At 36.2% G+C, this 19,693-nt stretch overlaps 1 protein-coding gene across 4 annotated transcripts in view; it reads left to right on the forward strand.

Annotated features, from left to right (window-relative positions):
• Positions 1 to 684: 684 nt before the first annotated feature.
• The window catches only part of LOC145279846 (UDP-N-acetylglucosamine transporter SLC35D4 homolog), a 77,335-nt gene continuing 58,326 nt past the window's right edge, over positions 685 to 19,693 (forward strand). Inside the window, exon 1 of one of the 4 annotated variants that reach the window (XM_080131292.1) lies at positions 685 to 1,208. The gene's annotated coding sequence lies outside the window, so the exon portion shown is untranslated. Of the gene's footprint in view, positions 1,209 to 1,707; positions 1,861 to 19,693 lie in introns of those variants that run through there. The other 3 variants (XM_080131289.1, XM_080131291.1, XM_080131290.1) reach the window with 3 other exon arrangements.

Below are 19,693 nucleotides of genomic sequence, written 5' to 3' on the forward strand. Positions count from 1 at the left end.
ATATATTTAACGAAATCTACTTTTATTATGTAAGTTTATTTAATAATGAATAAATATTGAAAATTTCTGGAAAATATAACAATTATTTGATTTTTGATAAATTTTTAAAACATGGGTGTGTCTACGGCTTAAAAAAACGGTACTACATAGGAATGTTGTTTTAAAGCGTCGATAATGTAAACACGATTTTTGTCTCGCTTTTTCATTATTTTCGTATGCTGTAAAAAAATTTAAAAAAAGTATTAGCAGTTTATTTGAAGCTTCTTCTTTTGAATGGTAAAAAAGTTAGGATGATAATATTAAATTAAATTACAGTTACATCGTGTTACATACGGGGGTGGGGGTAAAACTGTGGCGCGCCTTGGAGGTACCTACTTGTCAGTTTCCGAATATCGCCGTGAACACATTTTCCATTATAATTTTTTTTTTCTTGTGTACAAATATATTTTTCCTTTTGAAAATTAACTTTAGGCTTTAATCTTTCAAATACAATCAAAAAGTAGTCGGAAACTACAAAAAAAAATGATGATAAACCGGCTTTCAAAATTATGTCCCCCTATCTTTTTCCCGCCATTATTGCCCGTACTTAGCAAAGGGTAGGTATAAAACTACGAATTTGCCTATCATTTTCAAAAGCCGGTACATTTACTATCATTCATAACCTAAGTCATCTTGAACTATGTGTATGACATTATGTTCAGTTGAAATGTGTAGATTTAGGTGGCCCTAACCGAGGCGACAATCGGAAGTAACCACTGACCAGGTTTCCAACTGCTGAATTGTCATATTTTTCTAGTTAAGTGGAGTTATCTTCCCTTTTCTCAGCACGCCAGAAAAACGTGCTCCAAGAAGTCAGCTTGTTTATCAAAAACAAAACAAAAACAAACGAAAAACAGCCGGGTTTCTTCTTCTTCTTTTTTTTTTTTTTTCTGTGCCAAACAAAACAATAACACTTAGGTGTTTGTATTTACCATATTTTCTGTTGACGTGGTACAAAAGACTCAGCCCGGTATATTCAAAACGAAAACCTCACCGTTTTATGTTGCTGGTTTGATTTCATGGATGGACGATTTGACAAGTTCTTCAGCTTCTTCGATGCCCAGACATAAACGAAAAGATCTATTCTACCTTTTAGATTTTTACAATATTTGAAATTGTTTCAAATGACCCTTTTTATGAGGCAGAAAGTTTTAGGACGAGCATAAAAGGTAACTATTCTGAAAATGTGTGATACTGATACGTTGTTGAGTTGGCACAGAGTGATTTGTTTATTTTTTTTTTTTTAGTTTTAAATTTAATGAAGAAGACTTATTTACAACAAATAAAATAAATAAATTAAATTAAATTCTTTAAAAAAAAAAGGGGGCAAATTTGTAAATTAGCATACTCGGTTAGTCTCACCCACACAACAAATGAGATTCTACTTATTTTTAGGCGATTACGTGTGAATAATACCAGAAAAATTAGGCGAAAGAAGGAAAAACTAATTTAAAATTTAGAGTGGGAGGTCAGTTACTTTAAATTCAACATATGATGATCTCCCATTTCCGGGCGTTCTGGTTTACTTTTAAAGGAATTTAACCAAATTCTTTTCACCACTAACTCTAAGAACCCCCCCCCCCGCTTCTCCAAAGATAACGCGCAGGATTTGTCTTCCACACACAAAAAAAAAACAAACAGAAAAAAAAACAAAACAATCAAACATGATTAACTACCCTAAAACGCTAGAACAATTATAAATAAATAGATCATTTTATGTTAAATTTATACGTGAAACGCCAAACGGACTCCTGTAAATTAAGCCTTTTTTCTTTCCGCCAACATTCTTCAGAGTGTTCACGCGTAATCGCCTAAAAAAAGGTAGAATCTGATTTTTTAAATATTTTAGCTGAGTACTGATCATTTATAATAATACGAAAAGTAATTTTATAAAACCACTGGCGGCGGACCTGAACGAGACCCCCCCCCCCACCGTAAAATTATTTTCGTCGATAACAGACGTAACTTTCATATGAGCAAGAATGTTTTTTTATTAATGACTTTTAACGCGGGGGATCACTAAATTATAACGTGTTATTACATTTTTCTTTTACACCACAAAAATAGCTTAATAAGGAGAGTTTTACTAATTGACCGAAAAATGGGGGATCAATTTAATAAAACGTCATAATTTAAAAGTGATCCCCCACGTTAAAAGTCATTAAATAAAGTTTTTATAAAAAATTTCCTGCTAATATGAAAGTTCTGTTATCGACGATAATCCGCAGAAAAACTAAGAAAGCGTGAAATTAATTTTACGGCAGGGGAAAGCTTGTTCAGGTCCGACAAATCACTTCCACCTTCAATCGGTGTTTTTGGTGCTTTGTTTTTTACTTAGTGTTCTGAAACCCATAAAAGGGGGAGGGGGCACACACGCACAAAAAAATAATAAAATAAAATAAACAACAAAAAGAAAAACATCAGATTGTAGACGGAAGTGAAGTGATCCTAAAAAACACGTTTTTTTATTTTTCAATGAAAAAATGGTGCTAATGCAGTAATGCACTTATTGATCCGCGCTATTTTTTTTAAATCGTATTTCTAAGTTTAATTAAAGTTTTATGATATGTTTTTTTTTTATTCAATTGTAAGGTTAAAGTACAGAATAGGTACAAAACACCTTCCACTCCCCATGTTAAGAATGGCTTTTTAAATAATAACGTTATTTCAGCACGGATCAATAAGTGCAAGGAATACAGAAAAAAGTATATAAATAAATAAAAGTAAAAAAAAAAAAAAAAATGATTACTATTCTCATCTTGATTGCTATATTTACAACGTTTCAGCCGATATAGCTTCCGATTTTCTTCAGGTACGCTTAGCCAAACTTATAAAACTTCCGATCAAATTTTTTAATCTATATGTCTAACTTAGGAACTTAGACAAAACTTCGAACTGAACCATTTATTTAATCTACGGGGGTAGATGGTTTTCGTTCTGCCAGTCATGATTGAGCTGAACGAAAACCATTTGATTTTCTTGTTTAAAAAAAAGAAAAAATACTTGATCAAATTAAGTGATTTTTTTTTTATAAGAACTTAATTCCAAAACAGGTACGTACAAAATATTTTATTTTATTTTTTTTAGACTTTCATTTTTTAATGTCTTCATTAAACTAAACAAGTACTTCTTTTCTATATCTGTAATAAGGAGTGACCCTTCAACCCCCAGAAAACTGTCATTTCGAACAGATCGTTGACCAACTTCCTTATCAGTTTCGCCACGTGTCCGTGTGGACAAAATTATCAATCCTCGCCTAAAAAATTCCGAATTATTAGTTAAACAAAATAAAATAAGTAAAAAAAAAAAAAAAACAGCCTAAATCTAGTTCAATTTAAAATGTTACATCAAATAAAAGGATAACGATCTTAAATAAATTTATTTGACCCTTTTACAAAATAAATAGCATAACTTTAACTTGTTACTAATATCGTGTTTGTGGAACAATAATATCGCTTGATTTTTTTAAATTTATTTTGGTGGAGAAGGACGGGGGTTACTAATAAAGTTTTTGAACCGGATAAAAGGCGACTAGTTTAGGGTTAGGTTATGGTTACTTTTAGGCTGGGTTAGGGGTAAAAAGAAATTCGGTTTTTGTCCGGTTGCTCCACCAGTACCAATGTTTTTAATATTCGATACTGGTTCAGTCAGCTTTTTCGGTTATATTAAAAACTAGGGGGGGGGGTGACCGGCATTGCTCGGGTGTTTGGAAAGAAAAAAAAAGTATTAGTAGGCAGGCAGGCAGGCTTGAACCCATGATGCGAAGGCAGAAAAGAAAATGAAAGAAAAGCTGACATCTTACCGTTACGCTACGATGCGATAGGAAGTGAAAAGCATTCAAATTTAATGATCACAATCCAAAAGTTGACTTGCAGAAGTGAATGGGTTCACGCAGGCGCAGAAATTAATCTTGCTTGAGGTCAGTTAAGCTGTCAGCTTTCTGCCCAGTACTTGTTTCTTCACAATGTTGGGGAAAACCAGCTCCCCCCAAATAGGGGGAACTCTGGCAGTGTTTAAATGAATAGCAGTTGTCTGATATGAAGGGTTTCCTCAACATTGATCAAAGTTAATTGCCTTTCTGGACGTCCGGCCGAGAATGACGTTCACTTCGATTATTTCTGCTTTATTTTATGAAAAAGAGAAACAAACACGCGAAAGGACGGAAATAAGGGAATTTTTTAAAAGTCAATCAAAATAAATGTGGAGAAGACGTCCATTTGGAAATTGGAGATATTATAATCTAGGAAGTATAAGGAAACTTTTAAATAAATGTAACCTGGTCAAGAACCTCCACGAAAAAACCCTTTCTTGAACATACAAAAACACATGCGGCTGTTTTGCATTTTGTATTAGAAGACTAGCGGGGGGGGTACCCGGCATTGCCCGGGTGTTTGGAGGTGTGTGTGGTTTTGGGTAAATCAAAACTGGGGGGGGGGGTAAAATAAAATAAAAAGTTTTGGTAGGTAAGTATGAGGATCGAACTGGAACCCTTGAGGCACAGTTGGAAATTAAAGTGTGAAAAAAAATGTGTCGTTAACCATTGGGCCACCGCGAAATACTAACGGAAACATATTTGAATTTATCTATTTAAGAATTAAAAACAGAATTGACACATGTCCGCAATAAAAGTTAAGTCTGCTGCTTCTATTTGACCTCATTAATGAGGTCAAATAGAAGTTACGGAGTTAACTTTTGCTGCGGGGCAGCGTTTGGGTTTGTTTACCCAACTTTGACTGGCTTTTTCCCCAAGATTGGGAAACCAGCTCCCCATTGTCCAGATTGAACAGCAATTGTCTGATATAAGGAGTTTGGCCCCACATTGATCAAAGCTGATTGCTTCTGGATGTTTCCCGGTGTGATTGCTGGGAACAGTGCCGGTATTTATTTGCTTCCCCACTGAACAAATTAGGCACAAGGCCGTTTTTTTAATGTGGAGAGTGAAGGGGAAAATGGGGACCAGCTTCCCAGGGAGTAGGGGAACTGGATAGTGACAATTGGTATGAAGGGTTTCCCCTACATTGACCAATAACTGATTGCTACAAGAGCAATGGTCTTATATGTGGAGTTTCTCCCACATATGGTCTTTGCTTGAACTTTGATGTCCAGCCCCGCAGGGGGGCCCCGGGAACAATGCCTTACCTTTAAATTAGTTTCGCTTTTTATACGAAAAAGCTGAACAAACACAAGACGGGCTAAAATAGCAATAATTTTGTAAAAATCGACATAAATAAATCTAGAGGCGACCCGCATTCCCAAATCCTAGATATTATTATCTAGGGGGTATATAAAGAGTTGTAAGCGATAGTAACCCCCCCCCCCGGACCGTCGGCGAAAAAAGCCTTTGCGAGACATACATAAAATGATCACACACATTTTGCCTTTTATATATATAGACTAGGGGGGGGCATTGCCCGGGTATTTGTAGGTGTGTGTGTGTTTGGGGGGGGGGTAAATCAGAACAAAAAGGAAACTTAACGATAGCGATTTAAAAAAAAAAAGATGGGGGGTTGGTGGCATGTGAGCTCGAACCAGGAGCCTTGAGGCCTTATAGACTGAGCCTGAACACCTGCGCTACGGCGATAATGTTAATGTAAGAGCAATTAAAGTGAGTCAAGTCAAGGAGGTTTGATTGACAGGTGGACGCTTTATTGAGGTCATCGCGGGAGCGTTATGATGACGGGGCAGTTTTTTGGTATTTGTTTACTTTGTTTCACTGCGGGATCATTTTTTCACTTACCGCAGAGCCGTTTGGGCTTCCCCAAGATGATGGGAGGGGGGAAACCAGTTCCCCATTGAAAGGGGATTGTCCAAATTGAATAGCAATTGTCTGATATAAGGAAAAAAACGCATTGATCAAAGCTGATTGCTTTTGGACATTCCAGCGAATCGCGCTGGGAACGATGCAACAACCTTCGTATTAGTTTCGCTTTTATTATATGAAAAAAAGCGAATCTACATGCGCCGATCGAAAAATGTTGAATATTTAGCTTTTGAAAGTCCGGCAAATTAAATACACACGCGACCTCCGTTCGTAACTCGTAGATATTATGATTTCAACATGATATAAAAAGTTTTAAAAATGAGCAACGGCCTCGAGAAGCCACCGAAAAAATCCCTTTGCGGACATACACAAGAAGCAAGCATACATACATACACACATTTTCGCTTTTATATATATAGACTACCGGGGGTGCCAGTCCTGGATATGACCTTAAACTATATCCAGTTGTGAGGCCCCAGCTTGCGGGCTTTGGGGAGTGTGGAGCCACCCTTTAATTGCCATTGCTCCCAGGTCCACTCTGACCCGGAGTGGTAGTACCTGTTAGGGTCCCAACTATGGGTTAAATAGAAACCAACTTGAAAACAGCAAATATATTCTATTAAAAAAATTTTCTTCAACATCTTTGTATTCGGCATTAAATAACCTGAAAAGGTTTGATATACCGTAAAACAAAAACAACCAACCAACCGGGGGGTGCCCGGTCTTGTCCGTGTGTTTGTCGGTGTAAAAAGAAAAAATAGTTTTGGTAGAAAGGCAGGCTCGAACCTGAAGCCTTGAGGCGAAGGTGGAAAAGAAAGTGTGAAAACAACCTGACATCTTACCGCTCGGCCACGAAGGGAGAGGAATGAAAAGCATTTTTATTTAATGATTAAGAAGCTAAATGACAAGTGTGTGAATTTAATGAGATTAAACATCACAGAGAGAATGAAATCCTGCACTTTTGCTGCGAGGCAGTTTTTCTCAACTTTAGCTGTGCGGTAGTTTTTTTGGTTTTGTTTCCCCAAGTTGTTCAGGGAAAACCAGCTCCCCATAAAAAAGGGGAGTGTCCAAATGAATAGCAATTGTCTGATATGATGGTTTTCACCACATTGATTAAAGCTGATTTGCTTTCTGGAGATTCCCGGCATGAAAGCTGAAGAACACACACCAAAAAGCCAAACAAACACACAACACAACAGCACAAATTTTATAAAAGTCGATCAAAATAAATCTAGACACACGTCTCTTCGCAAATCGTACATATTATGATCTAGGGGTATATAAACAGCTTTAAGAAATAGTAACCCCCCCCCCCCGAAAAGCCCGGTGAAAAAAGCCTTTGCTGGATATACAAAAATGCGCGCACCACATTTGCTTTTTATATATACAGACTAGCATAGTGCCCGGTGTTGCCCGGATGTTTAGAGCAAAAAAAAAAAAAAAAAGTGGTAGTAGTCAGACAGGCTAGAACCCGTAGTGTGAAGGTGGAAAAGAAAGTGAAAGAAACCCTGATGTCTTACCGCTACACTAAGTGTAGCGATGTCAATCAAAAAGTTGACTTACAGAAATGAATAGTTAAGTGAATGAGTTCACACAGGCATAGTAATGAATGTCTGGCTTAAGTTAAGAATCACACACTTAACTCTGGCTCTAGGCCAATTTCTGCTGTATCTGTTTCCCCATTGATGTTGGGGAAAACCAATACCCCTCTAAAAGGGGGAGCTCTGGCAGTCGAAATGAATAGCAATTGTCTGATATGAATGGTTCCCCCACATTGATCAAAGCTGCCGAGGAGGCCAGCGAATGACTTTGCTTCAATTAGTTTCGCTTAATCTATATATATAAAAGGCAAAATTTGTGTGCACATTTTTTGTATGTTCAGCAAAGCTTTTTTCCGGGGGTTCTCGGGGGAGGAGGTTACTATTTCTTAGAACTTTTTAAATACCATTGTAATATCTAGGATTTGCGAACAAACATCGCATCTAGATTTATTTACATCGACTTTTACAGAATTCTTACTATTTCGGCTCCCCTCGTGTGTGTTTGACTTTTTCGTATAAAAGCGAAACTAATCTGAAGCGAAGGTGTGGTTCCCGGCTTTCATGCCAGGAACGTCCAGAAAGCAATAAACCTTTGATCAATGCGGGGGAAACCCCTTATATCAGACAATCGCTATTCAATTTGGACAATGGAGAGCTGGTTTTTCACTCCAACATCTTGGGGAAACAAAACCAGCCAAAGTTGGGTAAATAAACACAAAAAACTGCCTTGCAGTAAAAGTTAACTGCGGGATTTCTATTTGACCTCATTAAATTCACGCACCTGTCAATTCAGTTCAGTTTTAATGCTTAAATAAATTCGAATGTTTTTCTGTTACTTTTCCTTGCTGGCCAAGTAGTAACATGTCAGGCTTTTTTTCAAACTTTATTTTGCACCTTCGCCTCAAAGCTTCTGGTTCGATCCTACCTATCTACCAAAACTTTTTTTTTTATGTACTCCCTCACCCCCCACCCACCCAACGCACACACCTCCAAACACTCGGGCAATGCTGGGCATCCCCGCTAGTTTATATGACAAAGACAAACATGCGAAAGGATGGACAATGTTTGTTTGCAAATCGTAGATATTATAATCTAGGAAGCATAAGGAAACTTCTAAATAAATGTAACCTCATCGAGTAGACCAGCGAAAATAGTCTTTCATGGACATACAAAATTTCATATGGCCGTTTTGCCTTTTTTATATATACTAGCGGGGGTACCTGGCGATACCCGGGTGTTTTGAGGTGTGTATGGTTTTGGGTAAATCCAAACTCATGGGGGGGGGGGTTTAAAATAAAAAAAAAAGTTTTGTTAGGTGAGTATGAGGATCGAACTCTTGAGGCAAAATTGGAAATTAAAGTGTTAAAAGAAAAATATGCGACGCTAACCACTGGGCCACCGCGACATACAAAGGAACATGTTTGAATTTATATATTTAACTATTGACAGGTGGCAGCAATAAAAGGTAACTCTGTTGTTTCTATTTAACCTAATTATTGAGGTCAAATAGAACAGTTAACTTGGGTTTGACTGATTTTTTCCCCAACATATGTTGGGGAGGGGGAAACGAGCTCCCCATTTTCCAGACTGATTAGCAACTGTCTGATATGAGAGGACTTTGTCCCCACATTGATCAAAGCTGATTGCTTCTGGACGTTTCCCGGCGTGATGCCGAGAACGTTGTTCGTTGTTAACTTTGAATTAGTTTCGCTTTTTATACGAAAAAGCCCAATTAACATGCGAGGAGCCAAAATAGCAATAATTTTGTAAAAGTCGATGTAAATAAATCTATACGCTACGCGCTTTCCTAAATCCTAGATATTATTATATAGGACCTATATAAACAGTTGTAAGCGATCGTAACGAACCCGGGAGCGTGTGCGAAAGAAGCCTTTGCGAGACATACACAAAATGATCACACACATTTTGCCTTTTATATATATAGATATAGAAGATGTTAACTTCTAAATGAAGTGGACATTTTCTTTCTCTTTTATTACAAATTTTCGAAGCGGTGACATATCAACGTTATCTTTTATTTTCATTTGTTTGGCGTATCCCCTTCCTCTTCTTTTCTTTTCTCATGATTAAAATGCTCAGTTTATTGAGTATTCAAGGAGAAGTTTTATTTTGTTTTCTGATTTTTTACGGATTTCTCTTTTTATTTTATTTTTTAAAATTTTTATTATACAAATATCCCGAATTATAATTAGAAATTAGCGTTTCTGTCAACAACTTAAAAAACAAGAAAAAAAATTACTTAATCCTTCCACTGACTCTAAGTTCAGGTGGATGAACTACCCTCTTTCCTTCCCCTATTCATTTAAAATAAAAAATTTTTTCTCTTTTGATAAATAAAAAGTAGACTCTAATTTTGGAGGTGAGGGATTAGTTTAAGATGTTAATTATATATATATATATATATGTATATATACTAATGAGTCACTGCTTATCAAGATCCAAAGGTCATTCGGAAATGAGGGTTAATGAGTTTGTCAGATATTGTGAGAAAATTAATCTCCCATAATTTAGAACTAACTGGCAGGGAGAAAATTGACACAACGAATGAAAGGCAAACTTAACCTGGTATGATAAAAACCAGATGTCTTTCTTTTCAGTTGCAAAAATCAATGCGTTATTTTGCATCTCAGCTGAGTTTGGTAGGTAATGCTTCGCAAGGAGCATTAGTTAAATCTACTGAGTAGAGTTTGAATTTTCTTGATAAAGGATCCATTTATTCATGATTCCAATAGAGTAGGCGGTTGGTTCAGCCGAATAGGAATTTCAATATCAACATTTTTAGCTGATTTAAAGGAGACGATATTACGTCAAGGAATGAAACTTAATTAGTGAGGTAGAATAGTCTCACTGAGGAGAGGAAGAGAGGGCTCTAATCGATCTTAAATTAATGAGTCCATGTTTGGAAGAAGGAGAGATATAAAACCCCGCCCATTCTCTAAGAAATACATACAGGAACTGACTATGTCCTTTAACTGAGATATTTACCAACAATCCAGACAGCCAACTAACTTCGGATCTAATGTTTGTTGCTGGACCCATTCATTTTCCTTATGTTGAGGAAAATCTTCAGCAAGATATTTGTTCCAACATAACTCCCTCTCTTCATTGACCTTTTTTCATAACGAGCATTACCATATCTTTCCAATCTAGTTTTCTTTTCATTGTTTAATGTGTATAATAAATCTTGTTACGACTTTGTGTTTTAATATTCTTTCTTTTACTGAAACGATGGTTTTAAGAAAAAATGAGTTGTTTGCCAATAATGCCTAAACTATGCAGAAATCCATTTCATTCTAAATAATTTAAGCGTTTGAAATAAATGTTTTTAAAAATTCTGTTTGTCTGGTTTCAGTTTCAAAAGTAATACATTTGTTTGACTCCTGCTTCTAAAGCAATACATTTGTCTGTGAATTATTGAAATTAAATTTTCCTTTGAACTGCCGAATACCGTTAAATATCCATGCAAAAAAAAAGTTCTTCATCAGCTTGCAATGTTCTCGGCACATGCAAAAACGATAGTCTTTTTTCCTTTTCTGTTTCGACGTTCGGAGAAAATCTGTATTTCTTTCTTCCAACTGTCATCCAAATTAACCATATGTTCAAACGACTCTGAGTCAACAAAAATAATGTGTTCACCAATGAAAGAAATGCCGGCTTTTTATATGCTCAAATTAAACCGTGTCTTAATTTGCATATGCCACATTTTCATTTCCTATCGGTCGGGTTTCGAGTTCAAGTGTTAGTGACATTTTACAATACACACATGCCACCCTTGGACACTTGTTTCTATCACTGTTGTCACATCCCTCCCTGATCTCATGATCACACAGGCAGCATCTCGACAGTGGTCATCTTTGTTGGATGCTTCTTCACAATTGTGAGGCTTCTTCAAAACTGTGAGCTACATTAGGAGCATGTGCTTTTTCTACTTCTGCTTCATGACCATCTTCCAACTCTGTTTTGTCATCATCGGTTATCAGACTTTCTGACCCGCTCTCCGAAGATATTATGCTGTCAGAATCTTCTAACAAGAGTACAATGTATCAGGGGCGCAGGTCCTTCATATGCTGAGATATCCCATCCATCAAGACGGATTGTAGACTATTTATCTTGATCACCCGATGCTGCCAAATCTCATGCTTCAACAATTCTCTGGTGCCTTCACCTGACCAGTCTCCAATTTGGTGGGGACTATGCTTGAGGCCTGCCACTGGTGGCATAACATTGATTCCTTTCACCTGGACCTCGTTCCAGGAGATACGCTCTCCGGAGATCAAGCAGTGACACGTTTACCCCTTTTGGCACCACTCACGCATCTTAGCAGTGCAAACATCTGCATTCACCATGAATACATCTACATGATTATTAAGTCTGTGGTAGTTCATCGCTAGCCGAACTTTTGCCTTATTCCGCCACATCACAGCCATCAACAAAATGAATCCCTTGGGAGATCCAAGTCTTTCTTCCAGGTATGGTACAAGCTAAACCATGTCCATTTATGCTTGGAGTTCATGATCATAATTTAGTCGAAATTCCGCAGTGACTCAATATTCTGTTACTCCATTACGCAGTCCTTGTCTTATTTCCATGCCACTATCCATGCTCGTTTCTGATGGTCAAATTCAGCAGTAAAGTCTGGTTCATTAATGGAGATAGCTGCACATGTGGGGATTTTTCCAAGGCCAATACAGACTATACCCATAGATCCAACAATGATGCCTCCCAATGATTTTATCACATTCATCCCTAACTACAGATTAAATCCCAGTGGTTTACCATGCACTACCAAAGCATCGATCCTAACATAGTCACTGTTTTTGTTGAAATAGTGACTACTCCTCTTCCGCAGCATGCGTGGGACGAGCCTCCAATAATCAGGATGTTCACTTTTGCTGTCTTTCAGGGTCGACGTTGATTCGCATCTATTATTGTATGCGAGCATTCTGTGTCAATTAATGCCAAACACCACATTCTATCAACCTAGACGACAATCTCCGAAAGCATTGCATTTACATCTTGGTGGGGGAGTAAGCTGGCACTGATACTTCATCCCCTTGTTCATTTCCCAAACCGTCCTGGGCCCTTGCTGCATCGGTAGCAATGGGTTCCACATCTTTGGCAATCTCTCACTATGTGACCCTAACGGCTGTAGCAGTTTATTCTTGTGCCAGGGCTATTCCCAGTAGGAACACAGATTTACCATTGCATGGACTCACGGCTGCAATGATGTGATAGCTTTGGTCCCTAGTTGACATCAACACCCTTGCTCTTGTAATTAAGTCTCCCATGGTTAGGATCTCAATTTTTCTCAGTTTAGCAAGTCTTTCTAGTCTGACTCCCTTGAAACCAGCCAGTCCAACCAATTGTCTGATATTGTTTGCATGAACATCCACCTGCTCACTAACCCATTTCATCATAGTTAACTTCATATAAGTTGTGAATGCACCATCCGTGAATGCCTCCTTTAATTGACTCTCTATCTGCTTGATGTGCAATTGCTCACTCTCGCTCATCTTCAAGTAGAGCATCAATGCATCCCCCTCCAGATACAATGGCAGTAGGCTTGCCACATCATCTATTTTGAAGTTTCGCTACCAACCTTAACTTCTTCAGCCATGCCATTCCGTCGCCCCTGCCGGTAAATGGCTTCACCATATCGCTGATAAGTTGTATCTTCACCATGATAACAGCTGAAATAGTTTGAAGTGCTGAAGTTAAAGTTGCCTTTTAACTGCCAAATATTGTTTAATGTTCGTGCAAAAAAAAAAGTTCTTCTTCACCTTGCAAAGTTCTCGACACATGCAAAAACAACAATCTTTTTTTTTTTTCTCTGTGTGAACGTCCATAAAAAATTCATATTTCTTTCTTTCCACTGACATGCAAATTAACTGCACATTCAAACAACTTCGAGTCAACAAAAAGAATGTTCTCGCCAATAAAAGAATTACCGGCTTTTTATATGCTCATATTAAACCGTGTCGTAATTTGAATCTGTCACCTTTTTGTTTCCTATTGGTCGGGTTTCAAGTTCGCATGTCGGTGACTTTTTACAATATGCATGCATGCCATGCTTGGATACTTGTTTCCATGACCATTGTCATAGTCTGACTTCTGCTTTTAAAGCAATACATTTGTCTGACTCCTGCTTTTAAAGCAATACATTTGTCTGACTCCTGCTTTTAAAGCAATACATTTGTCTGACTTCTGCTTCTAAAGCAATACATTTGTCTGACTTCTGCTTCTAAAGCAATACATTTGTCTGACTTCTGCTTCTAAAGCAATACATTTGTCTGACTTCTGCTTCTAAAGCAATACATTTGTCTGACTTCTGCTTCTAAAGCAATACATTTGTCTGACTTCTGCTTCTAAAGCAATACATTTGTCTGACTTCTGCTTCTAAAGTAATACATTTGTCTGACCTACACTCCTCATTGCAATAATAGAAAAAGAAAATTGTGTAGCAACTTTTTCCATTTTTTTTAACGTTACTCTTTAAGCAAAGTCCCCCACTCCACCTTCAAAAAAGTCATGCTGGCAAATACTTTTAAAGCAACGCATTTATTTGACTCCAACTTCCTTTCAATAAAAGAAAAGATTTAACAATTTTTTTGCACCATTTTCTCAGGCAGATTTTCCTCAAAATAAAACTTTCCTAACAAATTCTTTTTTTCTTTATAATTTAAACTCCCACCTCCACAAAATTACAAAAAGAGATTTGACTTCTACTTTACAGTAAAATGATACACAAAGTCAGGAAAACAGAGGTCAACAGCTGTTACTTGATTTTATAATGTGAAAAAAGTCACACTATTAATCCAGAGAGATTGAGTAATTAATTTTATTGTAGCTTCCTATGACTGTGATTTTATTCAATTTCGTTATTTTATTAACAGTTTATTGATTTTTTTAAAAAAATTGTTCAACTGCCATAAGACCCTTATCCTAGGCCTTGATAAGTGGTGACTTGAAAAAAAAAAAAAGATACGATGTCATCAGAGTTAAACAATATGGGTGGATGCCCTTTTCTCTACCCTGCAACCTCTCTCCCACAGAAGAGACATTGCGAGCCTATCCTTGTTTTATCGTTATTTCCATGGCAGGTGCTCGTCTGAACTCCAATCTCTGGTCCCCCCTCGCCAATCTTTCACGAAAAACACCCGTCTAGCTGAATCCACTGTGAAAAATTTCCCCCACTCTTTATCTGTGCCTAAATCAAAACGTGGATTCCATGAACAAAGCTTCTTTCTTAGAACTGCATGCCTGTGGAACTCTGTTCCGTCTGTCTGCTTCCCACCGGACTACAACTTGGATGTCTTCAAATCCAACGTTAACAAATTCCTAATGAACCGCCCCCTTAAGTAAACACTTCATCAAATCTCCATACTAACGTAATGTACTTGCAGTAACCCTTATCCCTGAGTGGCTTCCGGGCCTTGATAAGTGGTGATCACTGTGTAAAAAAAAAAAAAGAAAAAAAAAAAAGAAAACAAAAAAAACAATATTTTATCATAAAAATATTTTTTAAATACAAAATTCAAACAAAGGTTAATAATGACTGTTTTTACCTGGCAACTTTCTGGTCTGGAATAGGTGATCAATAATTTTTTTTTTTTTTTGTGTATTGATATTCATATTGAAAACCTTTTCTTCGATTTATTTAAAAAGAAAATACAACTTTGTTATATATGGGTCGTGAAATTACATTGATCTGCAAAAGATCTAGCTAATTTACATATTCTTTTAAACATTCGTTTTAATTAATTCCCTATTAGTTTTCTCAGTTTTCTTATTGGATGATCATTTTTAGTTAATCATTACATGTAATTATATTCATGCAGATATTCTACATGATTTATACTTAGTAAACACAAATCTCTTTCTATATATATTTATGTATACATATATACATTTGTTTAAAAATTTTGCTAACCAAACTCCTTTGTCAGTTTTTGATCTACAGACATGAAACTTAATATATAGGGTACTCAAACCCATGCAAAACTTTATATTTAGGTTTTAGCCAGGGAAAATCAGTGCAATGGTGTGAAAATTAAAAAATGGAATTTTCCAAGTGAAAGTTGAATGACAGTATTACGAATATACATGCGTAACATAATAGCTATTAATTCATGTTTTAATTTTTAGCCTTGTAGTAAACATGTCTTCATAGCTCAGGCATTAACATCAAAGGAAAAAGTAAATTGTAAGCTAAACGTTTTAGTTTCAATTCTTGGTGGTGGCGCACAAGTATTTTTTTTTTTTACTTTTTAAATCATTACTATATATTGAGTCCAATCTATATATCTATAAAAGTAAAAATGTCTGTCTGTCTGTATACATTTCCCTACCTAATAACTCTGTCAATTTTCTGTCTACAGACTCGAGATTTGACATAAGGGGTGTTGAGATTTGGGGAAAATCTCTTTATTCGGTTTTCGGTCAGAAATTTTGCTGTTAAAGGGTCAAAATTCAACAATTTGACCTTTGAGAACTCTCCCAAACTTCTCCGCAAATTTTCCTGATCAACTTGTAGTTATAAAAAGTTTCTGGTGTTCAACCACGTGATCACGCTAACAGGCATAAAAAATATGGATGTCTTATGGAACGTCCATGTATGTTCTTCTAAAGAGAAAGAACAATTCTCCATTTGGATAATTATTATAATTGCACATTGGGATAAATTTTAATCTAATAAAATATAGTAAGTGAACTCATTTTTGAACTTTTATTTCTATTGGAGAAAGTCGAATATTTCATTTTTTTTTTTTTTTTTTTACTGCAAAACAAACAATTTTTATATATTTTTCAGTCAGTTCTTTTAATAATAAATAAAACTTTTTCACTGAGTATTTCCAAATATTTTAAAGTTAGCATTTTTCAGGACAATTTTTTTTTTTTTTTTTTACGATTGATGAATTTTCAATATTTTAGCACCAGGCGTAATTTATTTCTTTGAAATATATTTAAAACTTCAAGTTTTTGTTTTTTTATAACATTTTAACTTTAAATAATTTACATGACTGAAATAAGAAATGAAATAGGAAATTTTTTAATCTCTCCTGAGATATATGAACAACCCAAATTAATTAAAAATTCATTAACTAATTAGTTTTAATAATAAAGAGTACATTAAACAAAAATAAATATTTTCTTATTTTATCTTATAAATAGATGTTGTTTACACCGTACTGAAATATTATTTAGAAAGCTATTTTTAATGAGAGCGGGGGGGGGGCTTTCTATTCTGCACTTTCACCTAACAGTTTATTGAGCAAAAAGGGGAGGGTTGTTTTACTATACACATAGATTCGAAAAAGTTGTCAAAAATCAAATGTGTAACAAATAAATGTTATCAAACGCAAAAAAAATTACTTTTCTATCTAACTGGATAAGTTTTTAGTGTTTTTATTTAATGTAAAATGTTTATTCAGTTCGAAAATCATAGTGTTTATCGATATATTTGAAAAAGACAAATGGCGGCGAGCTTGCTGTTGAATACGTTAAGTTCAAACTAAAAAATTATACAAAATACTGTTAGAAACTCAACATATGTTACCATGACATAGGCTAACATATATTGAGTGTGTTTCTAATATTATTTTGTAATACAATATCGTAAATGTTTACTATATTTTCTTAGTTTTTAACAAATGTTCACATTATGGTATGATTGTCTTTTAGTAGTTATATGAACTTCATGTCCGTATTCATGTATTCTGCACTGATATGAAGATGAAGACTATAGCGGAGTATAGGATTTCTATCCATGTAACTGATGAAAATATGCTACACATTTTGATGAAAAACATGGGGAAAAAATGGACATAAAAGAACAAAAAAACAAAACTTTAAATATAATTTCTGTATTTAATGTAATAGTTATTTAAATATTTCAACATATAATCTTGTGGGGAAAATCCAGCTTCCCAATAAGGGGCACTCTGGATAGGAACAAAAATAATCTCAGTCATGAAAGATTTCTCCTTGACCGAACGAGGACAGAAAAGGTGAAATGTAGCATCAAAACAGATACTACACTTTGATCTTGTTCTGAAGGCCAAAAAATATTTGTGTTTAATGTTTCTTTAATTTGTTCCCATTGGTCAAAAGTACAATATCATAGTAATCGTTAGAAATGTAAATTTGTTAAATTGGATTACATAAGGGGAACGGCTCATCAAGAACTTGTTTACATTGGACTTGAAGACAGCCATATTGTAGTCAGCTGGAAAGCAGGTAAACGGAAGACAGATTCACAGGTGTGCAGTTCTTAGAAAGAAGTTTTGTTCATGGAATCTACGTTTAGGTTTAGGCACAGATAAAGAGTGTGTGAAATTATTGATAGTGTTTACAGCCAAACGAATGTTTCCAGTGAATGTTTGGCGAGGGTATACCATAGATTGGAGCTCAGACGAGCCCTTGCCATGAAAATAACGATAAAAGAGAGACAGGCTCGCAATGTCTCTTCTGTGAGAAAGAGTTTGCAGGAAAAAAAAACATCCCCCACTAGGCTAGAAAGTCTATTTTGAACTCTGTCAAGGCAGGATTAGTCTTCCTAGCAGCTCCTGCCTAGATGTGACAGCAATACTCCATCCTTGGACATACATGGCTCTTATATAGGTAGAGAATTGCATCAGCAAGTAGATATCTACTGGATCAATAGAAGGATCCCATCATTTTTCCAGCGACCTTGGCAACAGATTTAATGATTTTAGATCAGGAGTAAAGGTCAACCCCAGAAGCTTGTCAAAACATGGATCCTCCCCAAGACAAGAGCCATTCATTTCAATTGATGCCAGATGGGGATCAGAATGTTGACGATTTAAAGATAGAAGCTTGGTTTTAGATGCATTAAAAGTAACCAGACACTTTTTCCCCATTGTACCACATGCTCAAGATCAGAGGTTGTTTACGGCCTTGGATGTGCTACCATAGCTGGTAGTGTCATCAGCAAAAATGTCTACGAATGATCTAAGGATGTGATTTGGAAGATCATTGATGTAGATCAGGAAGAGAGTTGGACTCAGGACGGACCTCTGAGGGACTCCAGCATTAATACTATGAGCTTCTGATTTCTACTCATCAACGTTCTCTCTTATGAACCTATCAGAGAGAAATAATTTAATTATTGAAAAAACATTTCCAGCTATACCATAGCTGGAGGTCTTGTGAAGTAGACCTTCATGCCATACTTTATCAAAGGCTTTTGATATGTCAGGAGCAGCTACCCTAGAAAGGAAGTCTCCGTTGAGTTTCATTAATCCTATGAGAAATAACCATTAGCACATCCACTGTAGAGCTAGCAAAACGGAAACCATATTGCATGTCACTAAGAAGGTTATTTCTGCTGAGGTGGTTGACTACTTCTCTATTTAACACAGATTCCAGGAATTTACTCATGACGCACATGAGACGTATTGGTCTGTACTGAGAGGGAGATGACCGATCACCTTAATTCTTAAATATGGGGCATACTGATGAGGTTTTCCAGGGTGTTGGGAAGCAATTCTCCATAAAACAACACTTAAACAGCTTTGTAAGTATGGGAGCTAGATATGGAAGAAGTTTTTTCAGTACTATAATTGGATGCCGTCAGGTTTACTGGAATCAAGGTTTTTGATTAACTTGGAAACATCACACACAGATATTTGTATGTCACATAGCATGTTTTTAGATACAGGATGAAATACAGGAAATTCAGGAGAAAATATGATCGAATGGGGTAGAATTAGATGCAAAGTTCTTGGCAAAGAGTTTGGCTTTGTCTGATGCTGACGAGATTACCTCAGGTCCATTGATGATAGTTGGGATAGAGCACACGCTTCTGTTCAGGATCCTGTTTGCTATTTTCCAAAACTGGTGGGAACCAAGCCACTGCTCAACTACTTTGGACTTAACGGACTGAGCATGCAACTTTCAAACAGCTTTGTAAGTATGGGAGCTTGTTCTGGAAGAAGTTTTTTCAGCACTATGATTGGATGCCGTCGGGGCTAGTTGCTTTACTGGAATCAAGGTTTTTGATTAACTTGGCAACATCATGTATATTTGTATGTTGCATATCATGTTTTCTGGTACAGGATGAAATAAAGGGGTGTTGGTGGCCTTGGTCGCATAGAGTAGAATTAGCTGCAAAGTTCTTGGCAAATCGTTTGGCATTGTCTGATGCTGACAAGATTACCTCAGGTCCATTAATGATGGTTGGGATAGAGCACACACTTCTGTTCAGGATTCTATTTGCTAAAACTGGTGGGAATCAAGCTGCTGCTCAGCTACTTTGGACTTTACGGGATGAGTATACAACTCTCTCACGTTCTTCATTACTCTTTTACAG

The sequence above is a fragment of the Euprymna scolopes genome, chromosome 7 (assembly GCF_053919585.1).
Source record: "Euprymna scolopes isolate OS-2025 chromosome 7, ASM5391958v1, whole genome shotgun sequence".
In the NCBI taxonomy this organism is placed as follows: Eukaryota; Metazoa; Mollusca; class Cephalopoda; order Sepiida; family Sepiolidae; genus Euprymna; species Euprymna scolopes.